This window comes from Balearica regulorum, chromosome 4 (genome assembly GCF_011004875.1).
Source record: "Balearica regulorum gibbericeps isolate bBalReg1 chromosome 4, bBalReg1.pri, whole genome shotgun sequence".
NCBI lineage: Eukaryota > Metazoa > Chordata > Aves > Gruiformes > Gruidae > Balearica > Balearica regulorum.
In genome coordinates, this window is record NC_046187.1 from 20,796,936 (window position 1) to 20,808,200 (window position 11,265).

Sequence of the window (11,265 nt, forward strand, 5' to 3'; positions counted from 1 at the left end):
GAGTTATTGATGCTGGACAAGCACCGTTGAAGCCAGACTTTGAGGTACAGCAAACATTGTGACAGGTGGAGAGGGGAAGGGTGTGCTGAGATGGCAGACATGGGGAAAGAGACCAAAGCAAAAGGGACTGTGGGGTCTCCTCTGCCAAGGAGCTGTGGTGCTGCTGGGGTTCTAAACAGAGCATGATGGCTAAGACAGCAGTAGAAACATTCACTAGAATGACTCTTTTAGCTTTTTGGACAATTAGCCTGATAATTATGCCACTTATTTATTATAATAGCCTGCAGTTAATGGATGCTATACAAAGGAATTAACGACTCTAAATTATTTTAGAAACATCCTGAATATGCCATCTTTTTAAATAATAATGCAGAACGTCACCACAGGATGTTTAAATAAGTTGCAGATTGCTGTGTCAGAGCATCCTGCTATCGAGGCATGCTGACCACTGTTCAAAAGCCATACTTGCTTCTCAGAAAGTCAAACATGCGTTAAGGAAAAATATCTCTTGCCATGGGACTGGGAGCAGGAGCCCGAGGCTGCTGTGTGCCCTACCAGAGCAGGGATGCTCTTCAGCTCTGAAGCAAGCGGTGCACATCAGTCGAGGCCCTACTAGTGATTGCTTCCATCAAAGCAGGGCAATATGCTGCCTGCTTCAGCCCTGGCTTGGTTTGTGTCCTGCCTCTTTGTCAGATATAGATGGTACCTTTGCCCACGGGCTGTGGCAGGCCTATGATCTGCTCAGCACAGACTGTCAGAGGCAGTTAAGATACCTTCACCCAAGTAAATGCTACTTGTTATTCCTTTGTTATAAAATAAAGGTCATTTGGACTGAAAATACCTCTATACCTATCCAAAGTGGGGGAGAGCTCTGTATAACTGTCTGCTGAAGCAGCATAGGGGCCATGGGAGCGGGGAGCGAGCAGAAGCTGGAAGCTACCATGCCTATTGCCAAAGCACTGATAATGGTGACAGATTTTGCGTGGATAAATCAAGCAGCATAGCTCTCCAGCCCTTAGCCCAGGTTTCAGCTGGGTGATCACAGGCAGTGCAGCTGTGTGACCTTGCCTGATTTCACTAACTGCCATTAAGATGTGAGAGAGTCCATGAGCTAAAAGACATGCAAGATGAGAGAAATGGATAGTCAGCGGGTCCAAGGATTGAAAAGCAGAAACACAGCCTGGACAAAGGTATAAAACTCTAAGGAAAAAAAGCAGGGAATAAGATGGCAATTGGACAATGTCAAGCATCAGCCTGTTCTCATGCAGCAACACAGACAATGCCTTCCCCACCCACTGTGCTAGAAGGGATGTAGAGGCTGCCTCGTTGGACTGGTGAATGTGGCTGTGTTAGCCCATGCCGGATGGCCAGCAGCAGAGCTGCTTCAGCAGTTACTTGTTCCCCTACCCAACTGCCCTGCCTACACTGGTTGTATTTTGCAATCAAATTACTTCCCGTCTCCAGCTCCCCATTCGTGCTGACACAGCAGAGAGAAATGAGTGGTCCAGCAGTGGCTGCGTGGTACCACACTGCTCTTTTCAGATACCCACAGCCCCCATTGAGGGCTGAAGTGCCATGTGAGCCCACAGTAGCTTTACAGAGCTGAGGTTGCTCTCAGCAGGGATAGAGCTTTGCCATGGTGGTTGTATAACCTCTGTGCCCTTGCCGAGATCAGGGCTGGGATCCGTGAATACTAACTCCGACAGCCATGCCAGCACTCAAACTATGCTTCCCAGCCAACAATGAGTGATTGTCACTGATTTATATGGAGCAACCTCACTCCTGGGCAGCTGTATGCCTAAAGCTGCAATATTTAATACCTCCATTAACTGCCTTTATATCAAAGGGGCAGGATGGAGCACACCTTTATGCATGCCTTGGTTTTGTGAGGTTGTGCTGTATTTTTAAAGAAGGACAAGCTGTTCTGTTCCTCAAAGCAGCACCTACTGAATGAGACAAAGTAGCCAGATTCTTAAAATTAAGTGTGTATGCTTGCCTAATAGTGGCTAACCTCTAACAGACTGAAAGCTGTGTAAACCTGACAAATCCAATAAAATAAAGATAATTATGCCTTCTGTACCAAGCATTTTTAGAATATGAACAATGTGTGTTCAGGAAGATTAAAGCTTCATTGAAACTACAGGGGGAATAATGGCACCTAGTATTCATGGGGCTGTAAAAAAATATTGTTTACAGATCTCCACTGGTTGTGAAATTATCTATACTGAAGAAACTGTATGTACTCTAAACCAAAGATTGAAGGAGCATAAAACATGTAATATTGTAGTTACAAGGCATATAAAATCTTATTGGATCTGTGATAAATATTTGTGCCTGAGCAATTTTACTATTTTACAAACTACTTTCCCTGGGGGATGGTTAAAGAATACAAGGACACCCTATTTATCAGTTTTAAAGTCTAGCTGCTCCCAAGACCTATGACGAGGGTGTAATGTACCTGTTCTCAAAAGTGTCCAATTAATTGTTTAGTTTTGTATTGAAAATATTCTTTTTTGATTAAAGCTGCTATCAGTAGATAGATGTATCATCTCTTAGGCTGCATAAATAAAAGCAGAATAGGTACCTAAAGTGATGCTGTTTTGAAATTGAAACTATATATTAAAGAAAACTCCCCATGAGGGATGGGGAGGTCACAGTGCAGAGTTTAATGGAAACACTGCATTCAGCTGCAATACAACACTTTTGGAAGTTGTCTGTGGGACTTGAAAGAGACTGTGCTGCACATTTAAAAAGCGTTTACCTAAAAGTGCAGGCAGGTACTTTGTGAGATTTGGGTAGGGGGAAGGAGGGCATTTGAAGATGGAGATAAGATTCCCTGAGTGGCAATGTTTTGTGACAATGATATGTTTTCTCCAGTCATGTATTTTAAACTCCATCAGGATCTCATCTGGACAAGTATTATTTTTTTCTTCTTTTAGCCTGGATTCTATGCATTTACACTGGTAATTTCTTAGGTATTTGTGTCCCTCACTGATTGTTCCTGGGTTTAGCCTTTTCCCCCTTCTGAAGAAGTCCACACCGTTCTTCATGTATGAAAGGAATTTAAAATACTAAAACTAATATAAATCCTCTCTGTAGATTACTTTCTCTTTTCCTACATCACTTTTTTTTCCAAATCTCAAGCTTGCTCCTAGCCCAACACTCCAATGGAAGAGCTTACCTTCACCCTTTTCTAAAAACATCTTAGCTGCCAACTTCCTTTTTGTTCCCTAACCACCATGGAAGTTTATCCCTTGTTCTTGGAAACAAGTATTTCAATCATTCCTCACAGAGGTGCTTGCTGATTACCTTTCAGATCCAACAGTCTCAGGATGTGGTTTGCACGTTCACATTGAGTCATCAGTGTGGTTTCTGAAGAATTCATTTGGAAAAGAAATCAGAAAAGGCTGCCAAGTCACCACATCTGATCTGCCACAATTATACCGGGGAGGGTGAACACCTCTGAGTCTGTTGCAAATCTCTGTGCTGTTGAATGTCTGGCTGATAGTACATAAGAAAACAGAAAGATGAGTTAAAATGGTGTCCATCATCGTACAGCCGCAGTGCAGGAGGTTTGGTGTAGGGCTGTTGCTGCGTGATACAAAGAGCTATCAGTATCAGTATCTCTCTGAACATGAGAAATCTTCTATCACCCTTTTGGGGAGGGAGAGAGGGAGTAAGATTTTAAGGAACTGATATACCTGCATGTTTTCATGTTGGATGGTGACAAGAGCAGCAATATTTGAGGGAAGGTGTTTCTGTTTTAGAAGCAAAGCCAGCTGAAAAGCTACCCAGAAATCTTTGTGTAGCCTCTTGAATTCAGGGCATACAGAGGATTCAAAGATTGCACAGCCCTTTGCTCACTTAGACTTTTGTCAGATGAACATATATTCTCAAAGTAATGGTCAGCAGCCAAGTATCTACAAAAGCAAGGGGCAGTGGGGAGAGGCAGGTTGCCATGGATCACTTGTGGAGCAGTTCTATATAATGTATGTGTATGTGTGTTGTTGCCACCTATACACTATCACTTGCACCCCTGGAACTGTTTTGGGGGTTGTACCAGTATATTTTATATTATGGAGTAAGCGTCACCACATGTATGTTCTGCTTCTCATAAGGCTGAAACTGCATAACGTAGCAAGTCGATGAAAGGAACCTAGCCCTAGCCAAAATGATCAAAGGCAGATGGTTCTTTTGACTAGGTTGCTTTTCAGAGTCGTTGATGGGCACAGCCCCACTGAGGCAGTTTTACCCATCTGCTGCAGTCGGGTGATTTGGACAGTGAACATGTTTGGAGACTTAAATGTCAGGACAAGAAACTCAGTGCCATGTATCTGTAAATAACTTCACAGTATCCCATCCGCTTAAGCATCCTTACCTGGCTGATCACTTTCTAGTAGTTATCAGGTCAGGGCTGAGATTAAATTAAAGTCTTGCAACCCACTGGGACAGCTCTCACAACCACACGAGCTTACAAGCAATTTGGCCACCAGGCCACTCTAGGCAGCTTACAGGCACAGAGAGGTAAATTCAATTACCAGCCCTCTCACACGTTTAATTTCTGGAACAGTGACTTAAATACACAAAGGCGTCTGTAGGTAAAGCTGAAAGTCTGGATTGAATGATTGGACCTGCAGCAAATCACATGGTTTGTTGTTGGGGTTTTTTTTTAATTTTTGTGTTGTGCATCATAGTTCTGAGCCAAAACTGGATATTTATTATTTCTTGACTTGTGCTGATGCACCACTGAGGAAAGCCCTTGCCTCTAGCTGCTCTCAACAGACATTTAAACTAACAATTTTGATACTATCTTCATAACCAGAAAAAAAGTAGCCAGAAATATAAACAGGAGATGTCTAATCACATCCAACAACAGTCATCACTCTGTCTTTCCTGGTCGCTGGTAGCCTGAGGAAAGAGCAACTGCGTTTTGCATCATGTCCTGAAAGCCATCAGTCCGTAGCCACTAAGAGTGATGTGAAATGCTGGTAGTCCATGCCCAGCAACTAGTGTCCAGGCTAGTGTCCAGGCTGGGCACTCCTGAAAAATGCTGTGTAAGGAAGCAGTTATCAGGAGCAGGGAGCAGGTTGGCCTCACTTCTCCCAGGTTTAACTTGTGCCTATATTTATGCCTTGTCATATGTCTGTATTTCTTGCAGAGAAAAGCATCAAAATCTGAATTCCTCATATTGCAGTGTTTATTCATTCTGTTCAGTTTTTTAAAGGCAGTAAATATTAAGTTGTAAGCTCAAAGGAAAAAGTAATTTTTCAGTTGAAATGCATGCTTTGAGTCAAAATCAAAGACAGACTGCTAGACCAACCTTTCATCTGTACAAAATGTAGTATGACAGCCTAACTTCCTCCTTAATGTATTTGATGCAGAATTTTCTATGCATTGTTTTCAGCAGGAGAAGGCTGGTTTTTTGAAGGGTGCAAAAATGGTTTGCTTTTTGATCTTCAGTGGGCAGACAGGCATGTAGCAATCAGTTCTTCAGCTACTAAAGTCAATAATCTGAATCGATTGATACAGTAATGGTAAACCTCAGGCTAGATCTTCAGTCTGCACCTGACCTCCAATGCAGTCAGTAAAGCAAGTCAGGTTGCTGTCAGGCAGGGGCTTGACCCCTACCCTTTAAGCTGTACAAAACCTAAAGTTTATATGTGGTGTTTAGCACTCCAACCCCTTGCTGCAGGAGAGAGGGGCAAGGCTTCTTGGTCTTGTACCCTTGCTCATCTATCATCATCTCTAGGACAACATTGGGGACCAGTCCTACTAGTTATTTGCACACTTGGAGGGTGGGCTGCTTACCATCTTCCCAGTACTGTTTGCAAAGCCCGGAACGTGTCAGCCAAAAATGGGGAGAAACATGAGTCCCATCTGAAGAGAACCAACTGCTGGAGCAACACTCTTGCTCACTATGTGTGCAATCCCAGCAACTATTGCCCTCTTGGGTATTTTAGCACAGGGTGTCTCTGGTAGCCTGCATACTCCCTGGCCACATTGCAACCTGGTAAGCAGCCATGAGGTCACCCATGAAAGCATTCATCAGGACTCCTGGGCAAGCCGGAGCAAAGGCATGGGGTCCAGTATGCTAAGAGGGGTGTGTTTGTTCAACCCTGAAAGTCATCACCATGCTCTGGTGTTGTGGAGGTGGGAAATGCTGCTGGTCAGGAAGGCATTACTAAAGAGACCACGTAACTGTTGTCTTCCCCCAAGCTTGCAGGCTAAATGCTGAGATGGTCACGGAGGCTCATCGAAGTTATACGGCTTCCTTGATGGTAGCCCAGCTAAACTTTCATTGCTTCGTCTACTCACACTCTTTCCTAAAGCTTTTATTGAAGGGAAGAGCAAATTAGAAAAAGTTAATGTACAGTAAATAATTTGATTGTGACTATTGCTATCATGATCCCACATGTAGGTCATCGTTCTGTTTTGTTAGAACTTTTCTGGGAAATAGCTTTGATGAGTTAACTTAGTGGGCAGTGTTAAAGGCAAGCTGATGGAAGATCTTGTCCTGAGCATTGCTCTTTCATGGACAGGAGAAAACAGTTGTGTGGGAACACAACAAGAAGAAGTGTTGGAAGGAATGGACTGAGATTTCTTCCCTGCAGAATATTATGTTTCCATCATTAAGCAGAATATGAATGTTTTCCTTAGTACATTGCGAAATAAAAGAGGGATATTTTCATCCAGGTTACCAGTGAGAATAAAGGAATAGATGATCAGAGCCAACAGTTTTTGAGAACACCTACAAGAAGCATGGTGGAAAGAAAGAAAGCCTGCCACAAAGTCTCATGTAAGAGAGATGGGCCATGCTTAATCAAAGTTGACATAAAATCAAGATTTTTCAAGGCAATACCTGCAGTAAAAGATAAGTATTCAGACACTGTCAGTCTCTGCAAACATCTCTTGGTGCCACCAGGTAAAAAAAATTCCCCATCAGCAATATGTGATTTTTATTCCACTGTGCATGTCTCCAAACAAAACTTTCTCAAAACTTGGCTGCAGAAATTTCTGAGGAAAAGTGAATTACCCTGTGCTTTCATTCCACAATACCATGTCCAAGGAAAAACCACATGAGGGTGGGCAGCCAGGGAGAAATAAGGTTAGGAAGGGGGCAACGTAAAAAGTATCTACCAAAGCACAATTTAGTGAGACAGACAAGGTCAAATTTTATCTTTTTTTCAAAAATCTATGTTCATCTCAATAGATTTCAGCAGGGCTGCAAAAAAGTGACCAAGAAAAGAATTTGTCCACAGTCCTGAATTATTTGATGACAAAGGCAGGCCTTGGGGTCCGGAGAGGAAGCAGGCAATGCATCTGAAGACTGAACGCAGTAAAAGTAAGTGGTGGTAGCCTGTTTGGGGCAGAGATAAAATGACCACTAGAAACTTTTTTTGGTTTTGCTCAAGTTGCTTCCAAAGTGTGTTGGCTTTGTGTGGCAAGGTTTTGGTAGCGGGTGGGGGCATGGGTTATAGGGGTGGCTCCTGTGAGGAGCTTCTAGAAGCTTCCACAGTGTCTGGTAGAGCCAATGCTAGCCAGCCCCAAGATGGGCCCGCCCCTGGCCAAGGCCAAGCCAATCAGCGCCTCTGTGATAACATATTTAAGAAGGTGGGAAGTTTTTTTACATCCGGAGGGGGAAGTGCGGAGATGTAACATCAAGGTCAGTGCAGGAGGAGGGGGGAGGAGGAGGCGCTCCAGACACCGGAGCAGAGATCCCCCTGCAGCCCGTGGTGAAAACCATGGTGAAGCAGGCTGTTCCCCTGCAGCCCATGGAGGACCGATGAGGGGGTATAGAGATTCCACCTGCAGCCCGTGGAGGACCCTACGCTGGAGCAGGTGGAGGTACCCGAGGGAGGCTGTGGCCTGTGGGAAGCCTGGGCTGAAGCAAGTCCCTGGCCGGACCGGTAGACCCGTGAAGAGGGGAGCCCACGCCAGGGCAGGTTTTGGTGGCAGGACTTGTGACCCCGTGGGAGACCCATACTGGAACAGTTTTCTCCTAAAGGTCTGCACCCCATGGAAGAGACCACGCCGGAGCAGTTCGGGAAGGACTGTAGCCCGTGGGAGAGACTCCATTTTGGAGCAGGGGAAGGATGAGAGGAGTCCTCCCCCCGAGGACAACGAAGCGGCAGAAACAACGTGCGCTGCACTGACCGCAACCCCCATCCCCCTCCCCCCATTCCCTCCCCCCCCCCCCCCCCCCCCCCCGCCACTGAGGGGGGGGAGGAGGTTTGAAGCCGGGAGTGAAGTTGAGCCCGGGAAGGGGGGAGGGGTGGGGGAGGTGTTTTAAGGCTTGATGTTACTTGTTTTTTTTTCATTGCTCTATTCTGTTTAGTAATAAATTAGATGAATCCCTTTTTCTAAGTTCAGTTTTGTTTTGCTCGTGATGATAATTAGCTCTCCCTGTCCTTATCTCGACCCGAGCCTTTTGTTAACCTCTCCTCCCCATCATGCTGGGGAAGGAGTGAGTGAGCGGCCGCGTGGCGCTCAGCTGCTGGCTGGGCCTAAACCATGACACAAAGACACATCCTGAGTGCTCTGGTACTCCCTGATCGTTTGACAAAGTGTGAGTTTCGGCATAACAAAGTACACGCATTGTTCAAAATGCTTTTTATTTTTAACACTCTATTTAATGTTTGTTTCACGTGCCACATGCTGGATAATAATAGGAGCGGGCTACATTGTTTTAAAAATCAAATCAAATAGACCAAACAAATCCCTTTTGGCTATAAAAAGAGCAGTCCATGAGACTGCTATAAATGCTGCTATGCTTTAACGCTGTGCTCCCAGACTCATTGCTGTCTCCAAAGTTTTGCTTGGCGGCCAGTGCTGCTTTAGCCAAGCTGCTTGTTGGCCACCACATCTATTCTTTAATGAAATGGTGGGGGCAGTGTCTTCAGTGGTGATTTCCTGTGTCCATAGGCTTACCCAGTTTAAGTATGTGACCACAACTGCTAGTGTTTTCAAACCTGTTGGATATCATATTCCGTGGGGGGTGGGGGAGACCATCCTTTTCCCCTACGGTTTTAGGGAGATGCCTCCGTCCTACTAAGCAGCACAATGTATTACCAGTTGTGTCCTCAAATGGTGTCCTGGCTCAACCTCGACGCCTTACTGGTTAATAAAATCTTGGGTTGTTGCTCCTTCCATCAGCTATCCATTGCTTCTGCTGCCTTTACTACCAGCAACTTTGTCCTGATAGCTTCACCTTGGGTGGTCATGCATGCTGCTTTTCATAGCTGGCACATCTTTCACAGTGCCCCACTTTGTTCTAGTGATTACTGCTGTATTTTCCTATCTAATATTCCACCAGCCATTGCTATTTGGAGGCATTTCTCTGGGGTTTCATCTGTCTTTCCCAACAGTTTCTTCTTTAACATTAGAGCTTTCTTGCTTACAACAGTTACCTCTCTCATTAGGGAATTGTTAAAGTTTCCAAAGCTATGTGCAAAGGACAGACTTCTCAGCAATATAATGTAAGAAATTAGTTTCTATTTCTCCTACTGCTTGATTACTGTCTTGTTTCCTAGAGAAACTATCTGTCTGCTATCTTCTCCTGCCTTGGGTCTTACATACAGGATCAACCTGCTGGCAACACATTTTCTCAACTTCTACCAAAATAAAAATTTCAAATCTGTTCTTGTGGCATTTTGTGTCTGGAAAAAAAAAAAAAAAAAAATTAAGGAGGGTTTTTCTTCCTGACTTATGTCCATAGTTAGCTCTGCAGAATTGGATGCCATGATGAAGGTGTCAGAGTCCAGCTGAATATGATCAGAGACTAGGTCCCTGTTCTAGTTATTGGCCACATGTACCTAAGAGTGCTAACATCTCAGTCACAGGGCTTCTCAAACTCCCTTTGGTTTTAGCAGCTCACTGACTGGGATCTCAAAGTGATCTTGCTTTTTGGAAAATAGAGTTGATGATAGCTTTTGATTTTGGAAGCAGCATGTTAAAGTGCAAAAGCACCTGATGCATCCTTCAGAGGCAGCACTTGCTTTCTTTCAAAGTATGTTTATTTCTCAAAAGGAAATTAAATATTGCATAACATGTAATTCATGGGATTCAGAAATATTTGCATTTTCCAATTATTTCTACAGAAGCATGAGTTGCTGGATCCATGGATGTGCTGGGGAGCATTCAGTCAGCTTCTTTTCTAATATTCAGGTGTTACGTCTCTCATATTATATGTTGCTTGGGGAAAGAGGTATTTCAATGGCCCGAGACCATCCTTTGAAAAAACAGATCACTTTCCAGTTCATGAGCTGGAACAGGAAAGTTGGTCATTTCTTTGCACACAGTTACAGCCCTGGATTCTGCCAGATACAGCATGGATTCTGCCATGCACAGTCTCTGCTGATGGCTTAATTTTAGAGGCAGCATCTCAGAAAGATTTAGCATTTGTTCTTTTTTTTTTTTTTTAACATCGGTAACTGTAAATAGTCACACAAAACTTGACCCTTGAATGACAATGACCAATGCATTTTTCACACTTTTCTTCTTCCTTAGATATTTTACTATGCTTTTTTTACTTCAAAAAGTTGTTTGTAACATTTTCCTTCCCCAGATCAGGTGTGTATCTGTCTTCATGCTCTAAAAACAATATATGACAAAAGTAACTTCAGAAATAATGCAGAAATTGATCAAATACTTGCTTTTTAGCAATGATTTCTGAATATCATTTAGAAATAAGATATAATACGCATATTTATAAACAGCAATGCCTCTGCTAATGGGAGGCAATCCTCCATGACTGCCTGCCCAAGAGGAGATTTGTAGACCTATAAACAGTCTGGTTGTAGGCTTGATATCCTTTCTGTCTTACCCAATTTTTTCTGTAGAGAAAGCCATGCTCACTTCCTTGCACAACAGCAGGCTGGGGAAACGTTATTTCTGTTCCTCTGGGGAGGAAAATCTTACAATGCAAAGCATGTATCAGTAATTTTTGCCATACCGCATGGCAGTTCCTGGCATGGAAGTCTTCATAGCTAGACTGTATCCTTTGCTGGTCTGTAACTTGACCTAACACTGTCTGGGAAAATACATGACTTTCTAGGTTGTGATCTAGTTATCAAACAACTCCGAGTCCCTCTTAAAATCTTCTCCATTCATAAACTTGCACCTATATCCCACGCCACATGCAGTGGCATGAACTTGTCTGTAGACTTGCAGAAAAACACTATATGGTGCTTCCTGGATTCTTGTAAGCTGCTTGTTGCCTCTGTTTTTGTATTGTACTTTTCAAATGAGAGAGCTAGGTCCACAGTC

At 43.7% G+C, this 11,265-nt stretch overlaps 1 long non-coding RNA gene across 1 annotated transcript in view; it reads right to left on the bottom strand.

Annotated features, from left to right (window-relative positions):
- The window catches only part of LOC142601687 (uncharacterized), a 511,869-nt gene extending 503,922 nt beyond the window's left edge, over positions 1 to 7,947 (bottom strand). Inside the window, exon 1 of the long non-coding RNA XR_012835254.1 lies at positions 7,934 to 7,947. This is a non-coding gene — a long non-coding RNA (uncharacterized LOC142601687). The remainder of the gene's footprint in view (positions 1 to 7,933) is intronic.
- Between the last annotated feature and the right edge of the window lie 3,318 nt (positions 7,948 to 11,265).